Source organism: Leptonychotes weddellii, chromosome 11 (genome assembly GCF_054177405.1).
Source record: "Leptonychotes weddellii isolate Sample4059 chromosome 11, ASM5417740v2, whole genome shotgun sequence".
Lineage (NCBI taxonomy): Eukaryota > Metazoa > Chordata > Mammalia > Carnivora > Phocidae > Leptonychotes > Leptonychotes weddellii.
In genome coordinates, this window is record NC_138379.1 from 94,495,894 (window position 1) to 94,521,012 (window position 25,119).

The 25,119-nt window shown below is 45.4% G+C and overlaps 1 long non-coding RNA gene across 4 annotated transcripts in view; it reads left to right on the top strand.

Annotated features, from left to right (window-relative positions):
- The first annotated feature begins 79 nt into the window (after positions 1–79).
- LOC145716353 (uncharacterized) overlaps positions 80–25,119 on the top strand; it is a 438,007-nt gene continuing 412,967 nt past the window's right edge. The window contains exons 1-3 of one of the 4 annotated variants that reach the window (XR_014138985.1): positions 80–338; positions 5,138–5,194; positions 12,359–12,968. This is a non-coding gene — a long non-coding RNA (uncharacterized LOC145716353). Of the gene's footprint in view, positions 339–5,137; positions 5,195–5,887; positions 7,984–12,358; positions 12,969–25,119 lie in introns of those variants that run through there. The other 3 variants (XR_014138982.1, XR_014138983.1, XR_014138984.1) reach the window with 3 other exon arrangements.

Sequence of the window (25,119 nt, forward strand, 5' to 3'; positions counted from 1 at the left end):
CCCCAAGCCCCGCCCCACCGCCCTCGTCAAGCCCCGCCCCCGCGCCGGCCCCGCCCCCGCCGCGCCGGCCCCGCCCCGGCCCGAGCCCCAGCCCGGCTCCCGCGCCCTATTTGGGCATTTGGGGGGCCGGCGGCGGGAGGCGACGCGGAGCCGGCGCCCGTGCGCAGAGGGCCGCTCTGTGGCGCCGCGGACGCTCGGTCGGGGAGCCGCGAGGCAGCCGCGTCCTGCCCTCGGAACAATGGGAGTCGGCGCGCGCGGCGCCTGGGCCGCGCTGATCCTGGGCGCGCTGCTGGTGCTGGCGCTGCTGAAGGCCGCCGTGGACAGCTCGGGCCCGGAAGGTAGGTGGCGGCGGGGCGCCAGCGCGGGCCCCGCAAGTGGGGGCCGGGGGCGCGCAAAGCAGTGCGCGCCTCAGGCGGCGCGCGTGGGGCGGGCCCGGGGAAACTGAGGCTCGGGCCGGCCCCTCCGGGTTTCCGCCAGCGACGCTCGCAGGTCCGGCGGAGCGCGTCACCTGTTGAGTGACCCTCCGGCGGAGGGCGCAGGCTCGTGGTTTCCCCCTCCCCTGACGTCCGTGCCCCCAGGCCCCCTTCTGTAAACTAGCGGGGTGGACCCCCGCGCATCCGCGACTGGCTGAGTGGCCTCGGACCAACGCTCTCTAGCCCCGAGGCCCCCAGACGCCGAAAGGGGGGGCCTGTGGGGAGCGCGAGCTGCTCCCGGGGCGCCCCGGGGGCGCGCGCCCCCGCCCCGCGCCGTGGGCACCTGCCGCGGCGCGCACCTGCGGCGCAGTCCTCGGGCCCCCGCTGCCAGGTGTGCGCGCCCACGGCGCGGTCGGTGCGCTCAACACCGTGAGGCGGTGGTTCTGGGGGGGCGGGGGGGCTGGGGACTTTAAAAACCCTTCAGGGAAGAGGCCGGGAAGCCTTTTCCTTTGGTCAGCTCTTGTAGCGGTCGGGTCACTGGGTAATGGCGGGTAAACTAGGGTAGGTTGTTTTCAGTGACCCGAGTTTTGCGTAGTTTTAAGTTCTGTCCATCGGCTGTTTGTTTAGCCTGAGATTAGTTTTATCCAGGAAAAGATAAAGATGTCAGTTCAGGCACAACACCTGCTTCGGCTAGAATAATCTGGCTGAGTGCGACAATAACAATTTTCGTTTGTTTTGCTGATTTTTTTGTTTCCTTTGCTGAATTGTGCATGTCACAAGCCGGCTTTGCAGACCTGATTCTGAGATTATTTAAGGAAACAATGATCAGTAAATCACACCCATCATATTTTCAATATTATGAGATGTTTCACTGTAAGGTGAACAATCTGGACCGAATCAGTCTATTTTGGTGCTAATTTTATACCAATACTTATAGAGGGTCTCCCTTCTTTTATTCGTTATTTTGTGAAAGTAAACCTTATTGTTTCTCTGATGAATTACTGATTAGAGAAACTAAGTATCCTTGCTTTACTTTTTTTTGCCCTAATAACAGATTTGGGGGGGGGGCGCTATTTTAATACTGTTTGTTCTGTTTATTACTTAAAGTCTCTCTAGAGGCTAGTGCTATTTGGAAGTCTTGGAATGAAGGCTCTCCTAGAGGAGAGCCTTCATTTCATGAACGAGTATAATGAACATGAGCTGGAAAGCATTTCTACAGACTCTAATGTCACTGAAATTAGAGTAAAAGAATGTTCTATAGAGAATTTCTCAAAACAAGTAAGTGTCATTATGAAATCCAGTAGTTTTTAACAATCATCCTAGAGCTTAGACAGTATTTTTTACTAGGCATTTTTCCTGTGTACTCCCCATTATGCTAATTGAGGCCCATACATCATCCCGTTGGATCCTCACGGTACTATTCCCATTTTATAAATAGAAAAAAACTGAGGCTTAGAAATTGCCTAACTTATTCAAAGTAAAACAGCTAATACCTGTTTGATTTCAGAGATTAAAAATCCCAACTCTTAATTCACCATTTTGCCACTAAGGCACTTTAGGTGGTGTTGGCTGTTCAAGTTGATAATGCTTAAATGTACAATCTGCTATAGTCCACGATATTGTAGAAGATAAAAACATGGAAATTCTTTTTTTAAAATATCCTGCATAGTCTCCTTTGTAGTTTCATAAACACCGTCAGTTGGAGGGGTGGGGGAGGCAATGAGCAAGTTAGCAAAGCTGCCAATAGTGGTCGTGCGTGGCCGGGGGAGGCCGTTCATCAGGACTCTCGGTGGCAAGTGACAAACCCACCTTGAACAGCCCTAGTGGAAAGCAGGGACTTTACTGAGCCTTTAGCACAGAAGTCCAAAGTGGCTTCAGAAATGTAGTATTCAAGAGTTCAAATAGGTTGCCAGGAGAAGGCCACTTCCGGCTCTCTTGATTACATCTGTCAACTCTCAGGTGAGCCAAGCTGAGCTGTAGTTCAAGCGTTGTCGGCCTGGGGTGGGGGTCAGGGCCTATCTAAAGTGAGTTTCCCGCACCAGACACCACCGTAATGGGCAGCCAGTAAGGAGAGTAAATTAATCCTTACTGAGTCCGTGCCTCTTCATGAATGTAACTTTCTTTTCTTCCATTCAGCGCATGGGTCTATGTTAATACTTGGTCTCTGTCAAGTAAAGCATCAGCCTCTTGGTAGTTAGATGGCCGTGGTGTTCCTTGTCCCCTAGGATACAAAACCAGTACCTACCCGCAGTAGGTGCGTCATAAGTAATTGAGTCGAGAAAGGAGAAGGGTCCTAGAGCTGCAAAGACCATCTGCTTTTGTCTCCTTTTTTAAGCCAACAAGGTTGCCGGGACATGATGCGTCGTAGGAGTGACAAGAGCGGGGAGACAGAAGGAGGGGGCTCCTGCTGTGGTCCAGGCAGAAGGCAGCGGCATGTCATAAGTGCATGGAGTCCTTCTCTGGGGGGGGTGGGGTGTGAAACTGAAATCACCTGCTAATGGACTGGAGGAGGGAGTGGGGAAGAGGGAGGAACCGAGGCTGACCTCTTGGGGTGGGGGTTGAACAGCTGGTAACCCAGCAACGGAGAAGCCCGGGGACAAGCAGGTTTGTAGTAGAAAATCAGCACTTCCTTCGGGCGCTCCCTCGAACGGGCTTTGCAGTCAAACAGCCTGGTCCAAATCCAGGCTCTGCCACTTCCTAGCTGGGTGGCCTTCTGTGGGCCTCACTTCCTGTCACTGCATATGGTCTTCGTGTCCCAGAATTGTCGGCAGAGCTGGGTGACCTAGTGAAGTGACATGCTCCCCAGGAGGCCTGGCATGGAGGACGCTCTTCCCGACATTGGCAAGTATTTGATACCAGCTGCTAAATACAGCTGAGGCGGTGCAGGACGCTGGTGCACTGACTTGTTTTAACCAAGAGTCACTGCTTCATCAGTCCCTGAAGCCTGCCTTAGTCTGCGGCATGACTGGTCTTTCTCATTCTACGGAGACTAGTCTGCTGACCTTGATCTTTTTCAGGTTTAATCTTTTTTTTTTTTTAAGATTTTATTTATTTATTTGAGAGAGAGAAAATGAGAGACAGAGAGCACGAGAGGGAAGAGGGTCAGAGGGAGAAGCAGACCCCCCGCCGAGCAGGGAGCCCGATGCGGGACTCGATCCAGGGACTCCAGGATCATGACCTGAGCCGAAGGCAGTCGCTCAACCGACTGAGCCACCCAGGCCCCCCTTTCAGGTTTAATCTTCACATCACATCCTACTATGATAAATGGAATAGTTGCATTAAGAGGAAGACATTTGCACACACAGTAAAGATAGATCCTTCAAAGTTGTTTTGCTTACTTTGTACTTTGAGGGGTCTTCTCGTGTGGTGTATTATGTTTAATATCCCATTATACAAAGACCCAGGTTGAATAAACCACTCTGACAAGGGGCATAGAATTCTTCTAAAGTTTTTCCAAATCTTAAGGTACTAGTTAAAAATTAAAAGAATCCTACTTCTATGAGAAGTCTTACAATTAAAAATGAAAATCCTAAGGGGCTAATATCCAAAATATATAAAGAATTTATACAAACTCAACACCAAAAAAAAAATACAATTAAAAAATGGTCAGAGGACCCGAACAGATATTTTTCCAAAGAGGACATACAAATGGCCAGTAGACACATGAAAAGATGCTCAACATCACTGATCATCAGGGAAATGCAAATCAAAACCACAAGGAAATACCACTTCATGCTTGTTAGAATGGTGAGAATAAAGACAAGAAACAACAGGTGTTTCTCACGCAACAGGAACCCTCACGCACAGTTTGTGGGAACGCAAGCTGGTGCAGCCACTCTGGAAAATAGTATGGAGGTTCCTCAAAAAGTTAAAAATAGGACTACATGTGATCCAGCAGTTCCACCTCTGGATGTCTATTCAGAGAAAATGAAGACAGTTATTTGAAAAGATAGATGCAGCCCTCTGTTTATTGCAGCATTATTTACAACAGCTCAAAGATGGAAGCAGCCCAAATGTCCCTTGGTGGATGGGTGGATAAAGATGGGGGTGGGTAATGGAATATCACTCAGCCATAAAAAATGAGATTTTGCTGTTTGCAACAATGTGGATCGAGCTAGACAGCATTATTCTATGTGAAATAAGTCAGTCAGAGAAAGACAGATACCATATGATTTCACTTGTATGTGGAATTTAAGAAACAAATGAACAAAGAAAAAAAGACAAAGAAACAAACTCTAAAATACAGAGAACAAACTGGTGGTTGCCCAAGGGGAAGTGGGGAAAAAAGAGAAAATCCTACCTTCGTCTTCTCTCCATGGTATGAAGTTAGGGGTCTTGGTGGTGTGAGACCCAAGGGTGCCCTTGCGTCGAAAGGGCCCCTCCCAGGTGGCCCAGTCCCCTCGGAGGAACGGAAAGTGGCTTCTCTCACCAATCTCTGTGTCCCCGTGTAAGTGAATGAACTTTGCAGGAGCTGGTGCATAGTGAGTGGGATGTAAGCGTTTGTTACCTAAGCCAAATGTTTTCTGTGTTGAAAACCCCAGTAATCCAGTCCTAGATTTCCTGGCAGGTCAGGTGTGTTTCGTAGCCGTATTGGCAAAGGAGAGCTTCTCGGGGGGTGTCTGCCTCCCACACATCACCGCAACCTGTCGCCGCTGTTCTTACATCAGTGTTAAATGCTTTTTCATCACGGGACGTTTTTTCTTTTTTTTTTTTTTATTTTATAGGATCTCCAAACACACAGAATTTGGTGCCTTCAGGAAACCACAGTGCTAACCCAACAGGTGAGTTTAAAGAGGTTCAAGCAGTGGGTTTTCGGCCATCTAGGAGGCAGAAGGTAGGTTTGAAGCCCGAGCCGCAGGTCCCCGAATCCTCTGGTCTCTGAGGTCACCAGCGTGGAAGGGTCCAGGAACCACGCTGGTGTCCCCAGGGCCAGCAGTCAGCCGGTCAGCGAGGTTTCGGTTCGTTTCCTTCTCCCGGTCCTGATTCCTCAGCGCGGACTGAGGTGCGAACTAGACGAGGGCGCCCAGACCTGTCACTAGCCCCGCTGGTCGGCTCCCATTCAGTGGTACTTACCGGGCGTCCGCGGCACGCTGAGACAGTGTAGGGGCTGAGGGCACAAACTCGTCCCAGCCCTGGCCTCTAGCAGTCGTGGTGGGGGTTTTAGTTTCATTTCATTGTGGGAAGATACACACAACATGACACGTAGGCTGGTAACCGTCTGTGAGCACACCGCTGAGCCCCGCTGGGGAGTCTCCGCGCTCTGCCCGCCTCACGCTCTCCCTGCCGTCCCTGCCTTTCCTACTGGCTTCCGGCCGAACAGAGCATATTCTTCTATTTCAGCTTTAGTCATTGCACAGGAAAAGTTTTCATTTGGGGAAAAAAGACTAGCTAGGCTGCCGCGAAATGTAATCATGGTTATTGCCGGGCGTGTGGAGGACCTGGTTTGTTTGTTTTGTTTTTTAATATCTTATTAGATTATTAAGTGTCTTTTCCTGAGAGCCTACAGTGTTAAGAAACTTCTTGTGCATTTGCTCGTCGCGCAGTGCGGAACTGAGGATGGTTCCGTGTGACCCAGGAGGGAGCTGAACATCAGCGGGGTAGCCAGCCTGCCCAGGGTCGCACAGCACCTTCGGGATTTGAAGCTCCCTTCCGCGGACCTCAGTCTGTGCCCCTTCGCCGCATTTCCTGCAACTGCGCTGTGTCTTACCTTTGAAATACTGCCGCTCACAGGTGTGAACCGCTGTTAAAGCTCAGCGCCCTACGCTGAGGACACCTGCGGGGTCCGTGGGGTGTTGCATCTGCCCCTTCTAGCAGGGAAATTCATGGAGAACGAAAGAAAGCCTTGCCCCGCAGCATTTTTCTAAGGACAGCAGATAATGCAGCTGTTACAGCAATGATGTGTTGCTCGGTTGTAACACTTCCCATAACCGTTAGCATATTCTTCGCAGATCGTCTTTGGTCTTGAAAAGCCTTATGTAACGTGTTGAATTTGTGTATTTTTGTAGGATGTGATGCGTACTGTTTTGTCTTTTGTGGTAACGTAGACCCTTCTAATTGTGGAAACACTGATTTTGAACATTACCAATTTCTCTGGTGCTGTTGACCTAACACGGTTCATTGGGCGTCAGTTCCAAAAGGAAAATAACATTTTTCCTTGGCAGACTGCTATGTGGTGTGCCGCCGGCTCCTGGGGCACGTGGGCACGTGGGCACGGCCAGCGGTGTGGCCTGCAGCTGGGGCGCCCGTCGCTGTCACACGGCTCGCCACATCGGGGTTGGCACTCCTCCCTTCTCTGTTGGGTTTTAGTCTCATCTGAGTTCCTGGGGAGTGGCTTCCACGATTTATTCATCCCAACGCTGTGCCTGGTACACAGGACATAACGCACACACGTTGGTTGACCTGAACCATGGCACCAAATGCATATTTTGTAACTCCCACCTTACCTTACCAAAGAGCCACTGTACGGGGTCTGCAGACATGACTGGTCCGTGCTCCAGGGTGATCCTTTATTACAGCTGTTTTGTTGTTTCTCGCGGAGTGGGATGGATACTCGAGGTCAGAGAAGCCGGAGTTGAGGTCACTCTCCGTTATATGGAAGGGTTGTATTTCCTTATATGCCCTAGTCATTATCTGGGGATAGCCATACCTTGACATTCTTTTCTACAGGGTCTTACTGAGTTTTAGTAATTCTACAGAAAATTTTTCATTTGAGGGGGGCGGACAAAAAGACTACACCGATTACCCAAAATGTAATAATGATTATTGTTGGGTAGTTATGGAAGGATTTTTTTTTAAAATGTATTGTAGTAGATCATTTGCACATTTTTAGCTTATAGAGAAAATAATTTTCCCCATTTTAGATATAGTCAGAGGGCTTCTATTTTAGGGTCTGTGGATGGCTGAATTTATTCTTTATAGTGTAAGGAGGTCACATGCCCAGATTATTTTTCTTTTCTTTTTTTTTTTTAAAAGATTTTATTTATTTATTTGAGAGAGAGAATGAGATAGAGAGAGCATGAGAGGGGGGAGGGTCAGAGGGAGAAGCAGACCCCCCGCTGAGCAGGGAGCCCGATGCGGGACTCGATCCCAGGACTCCAGGATCATGACCTGAGCCGAAGGCAGTCGCTTAACCAACTGAGCCACCCAGGCGCCCCCCAGATTATTTTTCATAACAGGTTTGGGCAAAGCTACAAGGGAATGTGACGTGGTTCAGAATGGACAGCGTTTCTCATCAGTGGCCAGACCATAGCTCAGTGTCACCCAGGATACACCTTCCCCTTGACCACTTATCACTGATGTTCCCTGAAAAGAGGAACCCGAGAGGTGCTGGGGACCCCCTTCCAGGTTGAAGCTCTCTCCTTGGGCATAATTTGTACCGAGCCAGTTTCAGAGCCGTCCGTCCCGATGTGGCGCGTGCGGAATTGCCTGTGCGCCGCAGAGCCTTGGTCCAGTCATGTTGGCATCTCTAGTTGGCGTGGTTTTATCCACAGACGTGGTTGTCCTAGTGAGTGTGTGACATACTGAGATCTGTAGGAAATACATATTGGGTCATTCGAATGACCGAAATCTATTCCCCGAAAGTATTTGGTCTTCCTCCGTGGGTCCTGGCCTACAGCTCCTAAAACCCAAGGAGTTTCCGAAGGTAAGAGTGATCAAGGTGTCTTTTGTTACACTAACGAGGTGATTTTAGGACCCCGCCCAAAGGTGGGGCTGGACGACCACGTGGCTAACTGGTTGGAGCTTTCCGTCTCCCCCCACCCCCTGCAAACTCTGGGAGGGGAGGGGGCTGGAGGTTCGGGGAGCCGATGGCTAATGACTTAGGCATGACTCTGTGATGAAGCCTCCATAAAAACCCACAAGCGTGGGTTGGGAGTTTCCCGGTGTGTGAACCGGTAGAGATTCAGGGAGAGCGGCCCCCGGGGAGGGCCCGGGAGCTCCGCCCTTCCCACCCTCCTGACCTGGTCCCGAGTGTTTCTGCCCCAGCTGCTGCTTCCTGAGTTCTGTGAGCCGCTCTAGCAAAGGAGAAGAACCTGAGGAAGAGGTCACTGGAGTCTCCGCACTGCAGTGGGTGAAGCTCAGCCTGCGTCCTGTGACGGGGGCCAGGGTGCTCTCGCGGGACAGCCCTCACCTGTGGGATCCCACACTGTCTCAGGTGGGTGAGTCAGAACAGTCCTCAGACACGATGGTGTCCCAGGAATTGCTTGGTGGACATCAGGTTTGGGAACCCCGGTTTAGTATGACACCAAATCTCACTGCGTTTTGGTTTGCTTTCCTTTGTTGATTAACGAAGGTGAGCTCCTTCTCCCATCTTGGGGAGATGTCTGTTCAAATCCTTTGCCCACTGTTTAATTAGGCTGACATTTTATTAGCTTGTCTGTACCTTCTTAATTTTTATGACGATGAAAACAGTGTATAGTTCCTGTGGAAATTTTGGAAAAGTATTTTTTTAAATCATTCAGATTACTCCCACCAAGTGTTTTTAGGTTTTTTTAAACTCCAAACTTAACTACATGGGCACCGTTTCTTAAAAAAGGAACTAAGACTCTCCTGTAAAACGTTTCACTGCCGTTACGGCCTAGGAGGTGAAAACAGCTAGTTGAAAAGTGACAGTTTTACTCCATCACCTGTTGGGTAGAGCTGCTTTGACTGCTTTCCCTCCACAGCAAATGTAATTCCCTAGCTTTTCATGTTCCCCCCACCCACCCAAGATGTGGATCCTGTTTCATTTCAGGGAAGATAGAAGAATTATTGCTTTGCTTTTAAGTGGCCTTGGGCAAGTTACTTAACCTTCTGGTGCCTCAGTTCCTTCTATTTAAAAAGCTGATAAAATGCAAGTGTCTAGTGGGATAAATGAGGGAGCATGTAAAGCACCTGCCATTAAGTGGCACCTGGCACAAGCCAGAATCCAAATGTGTCCCTCCTTGCTGTCTGGCCGCGATGGCGTTTTCTTTACTCCCTCCTTTGTCCGCCTTCGCTGCCACAGTGCCTTTGCATATTCTGTTCTGGGTCCCGAAGAGCTCGGCTCCCCCCGCCGCCCCTTCACCTGGTAACACCCCTTCAGCTTTCCGATCGTGCACAAGCTTCCCTTCCTCATCGGGGAATGGTCTCCAGCCTCCAGCTCCAGGCCCTCAGCGGACCCCATCTGTCTGAGGGGGTAAGTGGGCCTCCCCAGCCCACAGGTCAGCTCATTCACGGGCAGTGCCGACGTCAGCCACCGCGTCCCCAGTGCTCAGCACCAGACCGCACATACATTTCTGTTGAAACAAGCAGAAACATGCTCTGGGAGGAGGAAACCAGTTTTTATGCTTGGTACCGCAGCCTTACCTGGGGGATTAGCTGGGAGCTCCTTTGCCAAGGTGACCCTCGCCATGCCCTCCACAGTTAGGAAGAACGGGGCTTCAGTGTTAATGGGGGAGTTGCTACGGTTGTGTTACTAAGTTCCAGCACAATGCTGTTTGCTTTGCTTATGTTCTGATCAAGTCTCGGAGCAGGCCCTGATGGGATGTGCAGGGAAGGGGGTAGACCAGGCCATTCAGATCCCAGAGGATAGCAGGGACCTGGCCTGGCTCACCAGGGCCCTGCTGCGGTCAGTCTTCCCACTGAGCTGGAGGTCCCGGGGTCAGGATGGGGACCTTGTGGCAAGGCAGGACCATCCGAGCTCTGCCCAGACGTGAGGGAGCATCGTGAAGGTGATGTGGGGAATGGGGGTTTGGGAGGGGAGGGGACAAGGTTGCTGGAGCCCCTCAGGGAGTTTGGATTGGATAGCAGTGTGGTGGGAAGCCCCTGCGGGATCTTAAACAAAGCCGCCCGAATGGCTAACAGCCCAGGGCAGCGGCAGCTGGAGCAGCAGGTGTGGAGGGCACATGGGCAGCTGGGTATTGGGGTTGAGCTCAAGGGGCTTCTTGGCCCTGTCAAAACCAGACACCTGTTCCCCGCAGGCCTGGAGGATAATTACAGGTGGAGAAGTGAAGCCTGAGAACAGCCGAGCGATGACTGCAGGCTGGAGGGCAGGGCAGGCGGAGTCCGGGAGGGAGGGCCGAGAATGGCAATGAGGTCGAGTCGGGCGTGGAGGGGACACCCCTGTACTGGGCTTCCTCGAGTGGGAGACATTTGCGGGGTGACTGTGGAAGCTGTTTGAACTCGGTCGGTGACCCGGTTATTAAAGACGTTTCTTGCAGGATAAATCTTAGAAGTGGTCATCTTTTAGTTCCACTATTCCATTTTTATTTTTAAAATTATGAAGCCTTAAAACTGGAAGAAGTCTTAAAGCCATGTTTTTCAAGTTTCTTAGCACATTAGAATTGCCTGGAACATAAAAAACACCGGTCTGGGTCCCACCTAAAATCTGAGTGGGGAGGAGGAAGCCTAGAACGTGCCTGGGGTTCCACGTGGAGCTGAGGCTGAGAGTCGTGACCTCGGGGTGGGCTGGAGGCTGGGGGCGCAGGTGCTTCCAAGCAGCCCGAGCAGAGTCGGCGCTGGAGGTTAGCTTTTACAAACATTTCTAGCAAACACAACGACAACAACACATTTCTAACTTCTTTGGAAAAGAAGTATAAAATCTTGCGTGGTGGGGTTAGGCAGAAAATCCAGTGATCCTCATGCTGGGCTGCACCCCCCATGAGGTCCGGAGGTGGACAGGACACGGGGGAATGGAATAGCGGTGACGCTAGTAGTCGGAGGATTTCGTTATTTTGATTAACATTGTTTAGATTTGATAAGAGCCCTGTAGTTACCAAGAAAGGATAGGGACTAACTTTCCAAAAATGGACAAATTCTTTAAGTTGTGTAACCAGAAGAATGATTTACATGAAAAGCTGTACAGAATAGTTGAAGCCCATTCTTGGTGTTTTCTGTTTATATCAATCTTAACACGTGTTCTTCACAATTGTTCTTGTTTGCATTGTGAAAATTTCCTATTAAAGCAGTCATCCCAAGTTAATTAATCCCTGTTAACTCTGTTTACCTCACAGTGTGGTAAAAAAGAGAAAAGCAGCAGTGACTTGACAGACGATGGAATCATTAATGTGAATCATTTAGGACTTTCTCCAGAGAAAACAAGCTTAAAACTTTGTCGAAAGACTACTCTGGTGGCTTTTACCATAAAGGTGCACATATTGAGATTGCCTATTTTACATAGAGACATGAGGACCCTCTTTTTTAAACTATCGTAACGCCAGTGTTACACTTAAAAGTTCATTTTTTTTACGGTTTTAATGAGGAATAATTGACATACAGCATTGTGTAAGTTCAAGCTGTGAGCATAACGATTTGACTTACACTGTGAAGTGATGGCCACAGTAAGTTTAGTTAACGCCCATCCCCTCAGAGATAGGGGAAAAAAAAAAAACCCAGAAAACAAAACAAAAAGAAGAAAATGCTTTTTTTGTTCCTATGATGAGAACTTGGGAGGGTTTACTCTGAATTTTCCTATGTGTCATGCGGTGGTGTTAACCAGAGGTACCACGTTGTGCATCACACCCCTGGTCCTCGCACCTGGACGTTTGTTCCTTGTGCACACCTCTTCACTTCCCCTCCCCTACACCTGCCCTGGTGACCCCAAAGCTGTTTCTTTTTCTCTGAGCTTGGTTGGTTTCTTTGTTTTAAATCCCACATGTAAGTGAGATCATGGAGTATCTGTCTGTTTCTGACTTAGTTTGCTTAACGTGATGCCCTCAAGGGCCATTCACGTTGTTGAAAATGGTGGTGTTTCGTCCTTTTTGGTGGTTGTATAATACTCCGTTGTGTAAATATCAGAACTTCCTAACCCATTCATCCACTGATGGGCGTACGGGTCACTTCCATGTCTATCTGGCCGTTGTAGATAATGCTGCAAAAACATGGGGCTGCAGGTATCTCTTAGAGACTGTGATCTCGTGTCCTTTGGATGAACACCCGGAAGTGGAGCTGTTGGAGCTCATGGTATTTCTGTTCTTCACTTTTGTTAGGAATCTCCATCCTGTTGTCTCCAACGACTGCACCACTTTAACAGTTCTTCCAGCAGCGCTCAAGATTCCCTTTTATCCACATTGGCGCCAGCATTTATCTCCTGTCTTTCTGATCTTACCTATTCTAACAAGCGTGAGAGGACACCTCATCACGGTTTTGATGTGCATTTTATTTTTACTGGATGATGGTGAGCATCCTTTAATGTACTTGTTGATTGACCATTTGTATATCTGCTTTGGAAAAATGTCTGTTTAGGTGCTTGGCGCATTTTAATTGGATTAACGACATTTTGCTGTCGAGTTGTAGGAGTTCTTTATCTTTTTAAAACTGTAGTTCACATGAAACTTAGCTTCAGGTGTACAACAGAGTGATTTGACATTTATATACATTACAGATTGCTCGCCACAATAAGTCTGGTTACCATCTGTCATCAGTTATTACATTATTGACTATACTCCCTGTGTTGTACTTTAAATCCCTGTGACTTCTTTATTTTATAGCTGGAAGTTTGTACCTCTTAATCCCCTACACCTGTTTTACCCATCTTCCCAGCCTCCACCCTGCCGGCAACCATGAGTTTGTTCTTGCATTTGAGTCTCTTTTGTTTCTTTTTTTTTTTTTTTTAAGATTTTATTTATTTATTTGACAGAGAGAGAGGGAACACAAGCAGGTAGAGTGGAGAGGGAGAAGCAGGCTTTCTGCAGAGCAGGGAGCCTGATGCGGGGCTCGATCCCAGGATCCCGGGATCATGACCTGAGCCTAAGGCAGACGCGTAACAACTGAGCCACCCAGGCGCCCCTTGTTTCTTTTTTTAGATTCCACATATAAGTGAGATCATAAGGTATTTCATTTCTCTTTCTATGACTTATTTTATTTGGCATAATACCACTAAATCCATCCATATAGTTGCAGATGGCAAGATTTCATTCTTTATGGTGAAGTAGTATTCCATTGTACAATCCATGCTCATTATGTATTCTTTATCCATTGATCTGTTGATGGACACACAGGTTGCTTCCATATCTTGGCTGTTGGAAATAATGCTGCAGTAAACATAAGGATGCAGTACCTTTTCGAGTTATGGTTTGCATTTTCTTCAGATAAATACCTCTAAGTGGAATTACTAGATCATATGGTAGTTTTACTTTTTAATGTTGTGAGGAACTTCTGTACCGTTTTCTGTAGTGGCTACCCCAATTTACATTCCTACTAACAGTGCATGAGGTTTGCTTTTCTCCATATCCCCACCAACACTTTTTATTTCTTTTTGGTAATAGCCATCCTGACAAGTATGAGGGGATAGCTCATTGTGGTTTTGATTGCATTCCCCTGATGATTAGTGATGTTGAGCATCTTTTCATGTGTTAGTTGGCCATTTGTATGTCTTCCTTGGGGGAAAAAGTTTATTCAGGTCTTCTGCTTATTTTTTATTCAGATTTTTTTGTGTTGAGTTGTAGGAATTCTTTATATGTTGGATATTAACCCCTTATCAGATAAATCATTTGCAAATGTCTTCTCCCATTCAATAGGTTTCTTCTTGTTTTGGTGATGGTTTTCTTTGCTGTGCAAAAGCTTTTTAGTTTGATGTAGTCACAATTGTTTATTTTTGCCTTTTTTATCGTTGCCTGAGGAGACAGGTACAGAAAATACTACTAAGACTGCTGTCCACAAGTTTATGCCTCTGTTTTCTCTTGGGAGTTTTATGATCTCAGGTCTTATATTTAGGTCTTTAATCTAGTTTATTTTTGTGTGTGGTGTAAGGAAGTGGTCCAGTTTCATTCTTCTGCATGTAGCTGTCCAGTTTTCCTAATACCATTTATTGAAGAGCTGTCTTTTCCCCATTGTGTATTTTTGCCTACTTTATCTTAGATTAATTGACCATTTAAGCATGCGGTTTTTTTCTGGGCTCTGTGTTTGGTTCCACTGATCGATACGTCTGTCTTTATACAGTGCCATACTGTTTTGATTGCTATAGCTTTGTAGCATAGATTGGAATCTGAGTGTGATGCTTCCAGCTTTGTTGTTCTTAGGATTGCTTTGGCTTTTCAGGGTCTTCTGTGGTTCCCTACAAATTTTAGGATTCTTCTATTTGATAGGGATTGCATTGAATCTGTGGATTGCTTTAGGCAGTATGAATATCTTAACAATGTAGGTATACATCAGAAAATTGCAGGTTTGGTTCCAGACGACTGCAATAAGGGGAGTCATGAATTTGATGGTTTCCCAGTGCATGTAAAGTTATGTTTACACAATACCCTAGTCTGTTAAGTGTGCAATAGGATTATGTCTTTAAAAATGTACATACCTTAATTTAGAAATACTTTATTACAAAAAAATGGTAACCATTATGAGCTTTCCAGAAGTTTTTATCACTGATTGCAGATCACCATAACAAATAAAATGAGACTGTTGTAACTATTGTGAGAATAACCAAAATGTGACAGACACGAAGTGAGCAAATGCTGTTGGAAAAATGGCATCAGTGGAATTGCTTGATGAAGTGGTATTGGCACAACCTTCACTTTGTGAGGGAAGAAAACCACCTCATTATCTGCGAAGCAGAGTAAAGTGAAGTGCAATAAAATGAGGTAAGCCGGTATAAATTCTTCCGTCCCATGAGCGTGGCGGATCTTTCCATTTATTTGTGTCATCTTCAGTTTCTTTCACCATTGTCTTACAGTTTTCAGAGTACAGTGATTTAGTTTAAGTGATAATTTATTCTTTTTTATAAATAAGATTGTTTTATTTGATTTGTTTGTAACTAGTGTGTAGAAATGCAACCAATTCAGGAATATAAATTTTGTATCCTGCAACTTTATTGAATTCATTTATCTTAATATTTCTTGGATAGATGCTTTAGGATTTTCTATATATATAGTATCATGTCATCTGTGAAGAGTGAAAGTTTTACTTCTTCCTTACCACTTTGGATGCCTTTTATTTCTTACCTGATTGCTGTGGCAAGGATTTCCCTTACTATGTTGAATATAAGTGGTGAGAATGGACATCTTTATTTTGTTCCAGATTTTAAAGAAAAAGCTTTCAGCTTTTTACCATTCAGTGTAATGTTAGCTGTGGATCGGTCATATATGGCCAGTTGAGGTATGCTCCCCCATTACCACTTTGTTGAGAGTTTTTTTCATGAATGGATGTTGATTTTTGTTCAGTGATTTTTCTGCATCTATGGAGATGATATTTTTGTCCTTCATGTTGTATCACGTTGATTTGTAGATAGGGAAGCATCATGGCATCCCTACTTCATTGTGGTGAATGATCCTTTTAATGTATTGTTGAATGCTGTTTGCTGACATTTTGTTGAGGATTTTTGCATCCATGTCCATCAGAGGTATTGGCCTGTAGTTCTCTGTTTTATTACTGTCTTTGGTTTTGGAATCAGGGTAATGCTGGCCTCGTTGAATGGATTTACAAACATTCCTTCCTTTTCAGTTTTTGGGAATAGTTTGAGTAGGGTAGGTATTAATTTCTCTTCAGATGTTTGGTAGAATCCCCTGTGAATCCACCTGGTCCTGGACTTTTTTTTGTTGGGAGTTTTTTGTTGCCAGTTCAACTTCTTTTCTAGTAATTGGTGTGTTCAAATTTTCTGTTTTTTTCTGGTTCACTCTCAGAAGATGATATGTTTCTAGGAATTCATCCATTTCTTCTAGGTTGTCCAGTTTGTCGGCATAATTATTCATAGGAATCTCTTCTTACCCCTTGTGTTTTCGTGCTGTCGGTTGTAACGTGTCCTAACTTTCTGATTTTGACTTCTCCCTTTTCCTTGATGAATCTGGCTAAAGCTTTATCAATTTTATTTAGGTTTTCAAAAAATCACTCCTGGTTTCAATGATTTTTTTTTTTTTATTGGCCTGTTTCTTTTTTCAGCTTCTTTAGGTATCCGTGTTGATTTGAAATTTCTCTTGTGTCTTGAAGTAGGCCTGTCTCACTGGAAGCTTCCCTCTTAGAACAGCTTTGGCTGTGCCACAGATTTGGGCATGTTTCCCTTTTGATTTGTCTCGAGGTGTTTTTTGATGGCGTCTTGGATTTCTTCCTTGACCTACTGGTTGTGGTCACAGGTCATTGAGCCTCCGGTGTGCCGTTTACAGCTCTAGTTTCCTTACTGGCGGCCTTTCTGATGATTGAGGTCAGTGGGGTTTGAAAGTCCCCTGCCATTGTCGCCGATTCCTCTTTATTTGGGTGCTCCTATCTCAGGTGCATAGATACTAAAACCGTTACAGCCCCTTGTGGAATTGAAGCCTTTATCATTACGTAACACCTTTCTTTTGTTGTGTTTTCCTTTCAAAGTCTGTTTTGTGCAATGTGAGTATTGTTTCTCCAGCTTGTTTTTTATTTCCATTTGCAGGGAATACATTTTTCCATCCCCACACTTTCAGTGTATGTGTGTGTGTGTGTGTGTGTGTGTGTGTGTGTGTGTGTGTGTATTGGTAAGTCTGAAGTGAGTCTCTGAAAGGCAGCCTGTGGATGAGTCTCTTCTCATCCCTTTGGTCACCCTGTCTTTGGACCAGAGCATGTAGTCCATTTACATGTAAGGGAATTATTGATATGTATGCATTTATTGCCATTTGGTTGATTGCTTCCTGGTTTTTATAGTTCTTCCTTTCTTCTCTTGCTCTTCCCTTGTGATTCCATGAATTTCCTCAGTGTTTGGATTTCTTTTTCTTTAGTTTTTGTGAACAGGCATACCTTGAAGACACAGCGGTTTCAGTTCTAGACCACCACAATAAAGCAAGTTAAATTAACTTTTTGGTTTCCCAGTGCATTTCAAAGTTATGTTTACACTGTAGTCTGTTAAGTATATAATAGCATTATGTCTTAGAAAACTACATATCTTAATTTAAAAAGGCTTATTGGTTAAAAAATACTATCTGAGCTTGCAGTGAGTCATCACCTCTCTGCTGGTGGAGGGTCTTGCCTCAGTGCCGAGGGATGCTGACTGATCGGGGTGGTGGCAGCTGAAGGCTGGGGTGGCCATGGATTTATTAAAGTAAGAAGTTTTGCCACATTGTTTGACTTTTTTTCCCATGAACAATTTGTGTGTTGTGCAGTGCCGTTAGATAGCTTTTTACACAGTACACTTTTTAAAACTGGAGTCAGTCCTCCCAAAACCTTCTGTTGCTTTATCAACCAAGTTTATGTGATATTCTGAATTATTCTGAATGTAACATTCTGTAGTACTTTGTTGTCATTTCAACAATCTTCACAGCATCTTCACCAGGAGTTGATTCCATCTCAAGAAACCGCTTCCTTTGCTAAGAGGCAACTCCTCATCCATTCAAGTTTGATCACGAGATTGCAGCAGATCAGCCCCATCTTCAGGCTCCACTTCTGATTCTAGTTCTCTTGCTGTTTCCACCCTGTCTGCAGCGACTTCCTCCCCTGAGGTCCTGAACCCCTCAGAGTCATCCCTGAGGATGGTAGTCCACTGCTGTAAAACCCTTTTTAATGATGATATTTTGACCACCTCCCATGAATCACAATATTCTTATTGGCATCTAGAATGGTGAATCCTTTTCAGAAGGTTTTCGGTTTACTGTGCCCAGACACATCAGAGGAATCACAGTCTCTGGCAGCCTACTGAAATGTATTTCTTAAATAACAAGGCTTGAAAGTAGAAATTCTGTCATGCTCCATGGGGTGCAAGGTGGATGTCGTGTTAGTAGGTGTGAGAACATCAATCTCATTGGACATCTGCATCGGAGCTCTTGGGTGACGAGGTATGTTGTCAGTGAGCAGTGAAAGTTTTTTAAAAGATTTTATTTTTAAGTAATCTTTACACCCAACATGGGGCTCAAACTTACAACTCTGGTTTAGGAGACTTATGCTCTGCCAACGGAGAGAGCCACGTGCCCCCGCACTGATGTTTTTAAAGGAAACTATTTTTCTGAGCACAAGGTCTCAACAATGGGCTTAAAATAATCCAATATGGCCTTTGGGCCTGTACCCCCATCTTCCAGTAATTCACCAAGATGACCAAGACAAAGGGAAAGAGGAGAGGCCTCTTAGAAAACATGGCGTTGTTCCTTTAGCCACATACAAGTGAATCTCAAGAAGGGGGATACTGTGGACATGGAAGGAATGGGCACTGTTCAAAAAGGAGCACCTCACAAGTCTTACCACGGTGAAACTGGAGGAGTCTACAGGGATAGCCAGCATGCTGTCGATGCCATTGCGAACAGGCAAGTTAAGGGCAAGATTCTTGCCAAGAGAACTAATGTACGTATTGAGCGGAGACAGCTTCCTGAAGCCTGTGAAGGGAAATGATCAGGAAGAAGGAGGCCAAAGAGCAAGGTGTTTGAGTTCAGCAGAAACACCAGCCTGCTCCACCCTGAGAAGCACACTTGGCAAGAACCAGCGGAAAGGAGCCTGAGTTGCTGGAACCCATTCTCTATGAGGTCATGGCATAATAGGTGTTAAAAAAAAAAAAAGTCCAGGACTATTAAAAATTTTTTAAACTAGAAAATTAAAGGGGTACCTGGGTGGCTCAGTTGGTTAAGCATCCACCTTCGGCTCAGGTCATGATCCTGGGGTCCTAGGATCGAGTCCCGTGTCGGGCTCCCTGCTCGGTGGGGAGTCTGCTTCTCCCTCTGCCTCTGCCCCTGCTGTGCTCACTCGCACTGTCTCTCTCAAGTAAAATCTTAAAAAATAAAAAACTTAAAAATTACAGTGATGTAATAGTTGAGCTGCCATCCAGGCTTTGTTGTTCAATTTCTAGAGCACAGGCAGAGTAGATGGAGCATAATATTCAAGGGCTGGGGGGTTTTCCGAGCAGTACATGAGCACTGGCCTCAAACGTAGCGTCTCCAGCTGCCTTAGTCCCTAACAAGAGCGTCAGCCTGTCCTTTCCAGCTCCAAAGCCCGGCACTGACCTCTCTCCGGCTGGGAAAGTCCTTGATGGGGTCTGCAGTAAAGGCCATTTTGTCTCCACCGAAAATCTGTTTTGTTCAGTGTAGCTGCCTCCGTGAGTTATCTTAGGTAGATTCTCTGAGTAACTTGTGCAGCTTCGACATCGGCACTTGCTGCTTTGCTCACACGTGGTTGTGTGAAGATGGCTTCTTTCCCAAAACCTCATGAGCCCACCTCTTCCAGCCTTCAATTTCTGCAGCTTCCTCAGCTCTCAGACTCCAGATTAGATTTTGGCTTACGGGAGCATTGTGGCTGGTTTTATCCTCCCTTCAGATGCCTAGAACCTTCTCCGTGTCGACAATGAGGCGGCTTTGCTGACTTTCTCACTCATGTGCTCACTAGGGGGACACTTTTCACTTCTCTGTAGAACTCCTATGCGTTCACAATGTCACTGTTAGGCTGAAAGTTATCTTATGCCCGTCTCTGCTTTCGACATGCTTTCCTCACTAGCCTTAGTCACTTCAAGCTTTGGATTTAAAGTGAGAGCCTGAGGCCCTTCCTTCAACTTGAACACTTCAGAGCTGTTGGGGAGCAAGAATATCCTGTTGCCTCAAGGTCGTTCTAGCTGGACTAAGAATCAAATGGACAGGAGACAGATTGACAGGAAATCACATTTAATAACGTATATATGAGGAGTCCACACGGGCAGGGAAATTGCAAAGACAGGCACAATGAGGTATATATATCATCCTGAACTAAGGAGAAAAGGGTAGAGGTCTGAGTCTTCAAAGGGAAGGAATGCAGTCCTCTGGAAGAAGGAAAAGTTTGCTGGGCCACACAAATGATGGGTTGCAGAGAGGACTTGGAACAAACAGGCCTTGCTGGGTTCCTCCCTGTCCACCATCCCCCATTCATGCCAACATGCAGCTGTGGTGACCACTCCCTTCCTGGAGTGGGCCCTCCATGTGGATTCTTACAGGCAGTTGTGGGAGAGGTCAAGAGCTTTTCCTGAATCTGCTGGGTCTTGATGGCTTTTAATTCAAATTTGTCTTCATGCCAAAGTGGCCGATCTTGGGGCGGCCTGCCCTGGGGCCCTACAAGGCCATTGTAGGGTTATGAATTGGCCTAATTCCAATACTGTTGTGACTCAGGGAAGAGGGAGGCTTGAGGAGAGGGAGAGACAAGGACGGCTGGTCAGTACAGTAGTAAGAACACACACAGAGGTGCAGTTTGTGGTGCCCCAAAAGAATTAATAACATCAAAGATAACTCATCATCATAACATATATAATAATATGAAAGTGTGAAATAATGCTAGAATTACCAAATTTGACACAGACATGAAGTGAGCAAATGCTGTTGGAAAAATGGCACTAATACACTTGTTCAATGCAGGATTGCCATAAACCTTCAATTAGTTAAAAAAAAAAATTGAAAAACAGTACTTGTAAGGCACAATAAAGTGAAGCACAATAAAAGGAGTTTTGCCTGCATTCATTATAAGTTTTGGAAGTTCATATATAATACCGTGTATATATATAACAGTCTGTTTTGAGTTGATGGTCCCTGAAGTTGAAACACATTTTAAAAGCACTACATTTGGGGCGCCCGGGTGGCTCAGTCAGTTAAGTGTCTGCCTTTGGCTCAGGTCATGATCTCAGGTTCACATCAGGCTCCCTGCTAAGCTGGGAGCCTGTTTCTCCTTCCCCCTCCCCCAGCTCTTGTTTTCTCTCTCTCTTTCCACCCCCATAAATAAAATCTTTTTTTTTTTAAAGATTTTATTTATTTATTTGAGAGAGAGAGAATGAGAGACAGCACAAGAGGGAAGAGGGCAGAGGGAGAAGCAGACGCCCTGCTGAGCAGGGAGCGTGATGCAGGACTCGATCCCGGGACTCCAGGATCATGACCTGAGCCGAAGGCAGTCGCTTAACCAACTGAGCCACCCAGGCGCCCTCCATAAATAAAATCTTAAAAATTAAATGCACTACATTTTTATTCCCCCCTCAACATTTTATGTATTTGATATCATATTTTACATGTTTTGTATACCTTCTAACTATTATAGTTTATTTTTACTACTTTTCTCTATTAACATTCATGCTAACTTTATAATCAATCACTACCTTTATTATATGTGTGCTTTTGCCAGTGAGGTTTTTTTGTTCTTAATTTCTCTCTAGTTATGGCCTTTCCATTTCTGCTTTAAAGAAGTCCCTTCAACATTTCTTGTAAGGTTAGTTTAGTGGTGATGAACTCCTTTAAAAAAAGGTTTTCTTCATATGGGAAACTCATCTCTCCTTCAGTTCTGAATGATGATCTTGGTGGGTGGTATATTCTCGGTTTTAGGGTTTTTTTCTTAAAGCACTTAAATATATTTCTCTTCCTTATGACCCAAAAAGTTTGTGCTGAAAAATTAGCAGATGGTCTTTGGAGTATTCCCTTTTATGTGACTAGTTGCTTTACTCTTGCTACTTTGAAGATTTCTCTCTTTATCTTTACTTTCTGACATTTTAATTTTGTGTTTTGGTGTGGACCTCTTTGGGTTTATCTTGTTTGGGACTTTCTGTGCTTCCTGGGCCTGGATGTCTGTGTCCTTCCCCAGGATAGAAAACTTAATTATTTCTTCAAATACATTTTCTGCCCTTTTCCTCTTTTCCATTTAGGACCCCTGTAATGCAAATGTTAGTGTGCTTGATGTTGTCTCAGAAGTCACTAGAAGTCACTTAAACTATCCTCATTTTTAAAATTCCTTTTTGCTGTTGAGCTTGAGAGATTTCCACCACCTGTCTTCCAGATCACTGATCTGTTCTTCTGCATCCTCTGCTTTGCTGTTGATTCCTTCTAGTGTATTTTTCATTTCAGTTATTATAGTTTTTAGCACTGATTGATTCTTATATTTTCTATTTTTTTGAAGTTCTCTGTGTGTTCATCCATTCTTCTAATTTTGATGATTATCTTTCGACTCTCACTTTGAACTCTCTCAGGTAGATTGCTTATCTGTTTCATTTAGTTCTTTTTCCTTAGGTTTTGTCTTGTTCTTTTGCTTAGAACACATTCCTGTGTGTCCTAATTTTGCCTGACTCTGTGTTTATTGCTTGTCTTAGGTAGATTAGGTACGTCTCCTGATCTTGAGGGAGTAGCCTTATGTAGAAGGCATCCTTCAGGGCCCAGAAACACAGTGTCTCAGGCCGTTAAAACCAGGCACTCCAGGGATGTCCCCTGTGTGGGCTTCACGTGCTGCCCCTGTTGTGGCTGGGCAGTGACTGCTGCAGGTGAACTGGTCGGCAGGGCTCCCCCCACCCCCAGGCGGGAGCTGCTTTGGAGAGTTGCTTGTCCTGAGGTGCCCTGCTGTGTGTGGCAGGTGGGGGGCACTCTGATGGGGTGCTGGTCCTTTCTGAGCCTCACTGGGTATGACGGGGCTGGGACTGCTTTGGAGGGGCACCATTCCCAGCCAGGGTTGCCCACCAAGTGTGGTGGTGTGGATGCCAACTTGCAGGGGTTCCTGCCTGGTGGGCAGTTGGGATGAGGTGGTCCCACGGGGGAACAGTGGGGTTGCAGAAGCGGTGCTCTCAGGGTGGATGGAGAGAGAACCGGCACCCACCAGTGTGCGGTCAGCCAGGCAGAAGGAAGGCAAGAAAATGTCATCTGTTAGCCCTTTCGTTTCCAGAGAAACTTCCATAAAGATGCCTAAATTAGTCAGCAGACCTCCCTCACTTATGACCCAGGTGCTTTTCAAACTGTTGTTTCTGTGCTGGGTCTCCAAGCAAGTAAGTCTGTGTGCCGGCCCCATCAGGGTGGAGCCCTCCTGCTCTCCCAGGGTTAAGCCCTGCTCATTTTCACAGCTCTCGGAGTTAAGCCCCCCGTTCTGCAGGGCCAGACGTGGCAGGGCCACCACCCCCTGGTGCAGGTCCCCAGGGCCAGGGATGCCTGGTGTCAGGCTTGAACCCTTGCTTCTCAGGAAGAACCTCTGCATCTATGACATCCCTACTGTTTGTTGGTTGCCACACGAGGGTTGTGGGTTCCAACCAGACTGTGTCTCTGCCCCATTTACCTTTTTAAGTTTTATTTTATTTTCTGTTTTTGGCTGTGGAAGAACTGTTCTGCTTCTCTTTGGGTTGTTCTCAGAGAGTTACTCCATATCTAGTGGGGGAGGAGGTGAGCTCAGGAGCCCCCTACTCTGCCATCTTGATTGTGATCCCCATGTATTATTTATTTTTAAATATTAAGCCCTTATCACATATTTGGTTTGCAGATTTTTTTTTCCCCATTACATAGGTTGTTTTTTCATTTTGTTGATTGTTTACTTTGTTGTGCTGGTTTTTAGTTTGATGGAGTTCTGGTTATTTTTTTTTGTTCCTGCATTGGGTGTCCTATCCTAAGAATCCTTTCCCAGACCCATGTCAAGGAGCTCTCCCCGTTTCCTTCTAGGAGTCTTAAGGTTTTTGGTCTTCCGTTTAAGTCTTTGATCCAGTCCACATTAATTTTGTGACTGTGTCCAGGTTGGGGTCTAATTTCAGTCTTTAACATGTGACTGACTATGCAGTCTTCCCAGGGCCGTTTATTGAGGGGCCATCTTTTCTCTCTTGTCAAATAATAGCTCACTGTGTCTGCACCGGTTTATTTCTGGCTCTCGATTCTGTTCCTTTGGTGTGTCTATTTTTATGCCAGTTCCTACTCTTTGTTAACTCTAGCTTTACAATGTGGCTCAAAAATGAGGAAGTGTGATGCCTTCTACTATTTTCTTTCTCAGGATTGCTCTGGCTCTTCAGAGTCTTCTGTGGTTCCGTATCAATGTTACAATAGTCTTTTCTACGTCATTAAAAAAATGCCTTTGGACTCCTGATAGGGCTGAATCTATAGATGGCTCAGGTAGTGCTGACATCTTAAAAATATTCTTCTAATCCATAAACACAGGATACCTTCTAATTGTTTGTTTCTTCAGTTTATTTCTTCAGTGTCTTGGAGTTATCAGTGTAGAAATACTTCAATTCTTTGATTAAATTTATTCTTAAGTATTACATTATTTTTGATGCTATTATAAATGGGACCATTTTCTTTACTTTTTAGATAATTCATCAGTGTCTAGAAATGTTACTGCTTTTTGGATGTTAACTTTATTCAGCTTTATGAATGTGTTGATTAGATCTATAAATTTCATGCGTAATACTTCGGATTTTCTATGTATAAAATCAGGGCATCAGCAAACACAGTTTTAACTTACTCTTTTCCAAATCTGATGCCTTTTATTTCCTTTTCCTACCTGATTTCTGACGAGCACTTTCAGTACTATGTCGAGTAGCAGTGGTGAGAGGGGGCCCCTCGTCTCGTTCCTGATCTTAGAGGAAAAGTTTCCAGCTTTTCATGGTTGAATGTGATGTAAGCTGTGTGTTTGTCTTATGTGGTCTTTCTTATGTTGAAGTATGTTCTCTTTATATCCCCTCTGTTGAGTTTTTATTGTAATTGGGTGCCCATTTATCATTTTGTCAAATGATTTTTCTACATCTATTGAGATCCTATTTTTATTTTGGTCATGTGGCATATCACATTGATTTGTGGGTGTTAAACTAGCTTTGCATCATTGGAATAATTCCTACTTGATCATGGTGAATTATCTTTTTAATCATTGCTGCTGAAATTGGTTGCCAGTATTTTACTGAGAATTTTTGTATTCATATTCATTAGGGATATTGGTCTATAGCTTTCTTTTCTGGTAGTGTCCTTTCTGGCTTTGGTATCAGCATAATACTGTCCTTAGAAAAATGAATTTGAGAGTGTTCCCTTTGCTTTGATTTTTTTAGGGGACAGGGGTAGTTTGAGAAGGATTGGTGTTAAATTCTTTAAGTGTAAAATTCGCCAGTGCAGCCGTCTGGTCATGGACTTTTCTGTGTTGGGACATTTTT